Here is a 366-nt window from a genome sequence, read left to right as displayed (position 1 = left end):
AACCCTTAACTTCTGTGTATTGACTTATAGGTGGAAGAGTGGTAAGGGTAGGCAATGGGGGTCAAGTGACTTGCCCAGGGTCACACAGCTGGGAAGTGTCTGAGGCTGGATTTGAACCTAGGACCTCCAGTCTCTAGGCCTGGCTCTCAATCCACTGAGCTACCCAGCTGCCCCCATGTCGTTATATTTTTAATTGAGGAGCCCTGCTTTCTGTGACTATTTTCTGTCTACTTTCTTCTTATTGGTGGGAGTGGGGGAGGAAGCCTTTCAATTGGCTCTTGAGCTAGAACTGAGTATGCATACAAAGGGCTCTAAAAAAGGAACTTGAGTCCACCCTTTCAAGTAATGAAATATTTTATACTTCTC

The sequence above is a fragment of the Gracilinanus agilis genome, chromosome 2 (assembly GCF_016433145.1).
Source record: "Gracilinanus agilis isolate LMUSP501 chromosome 2, AgileGrace, whole genome shotgun sequence".
NCBI classification, from domain to species: domain Eukaryota; kingdom Metazoa; phylum Chordata; class Mammalia; order Didelphimorphia; family Didelphidae; genus Gracilinanus; species Gracilinanus agilis.
Note: the sequence above shows the minus strand (reverse complement) of the source record.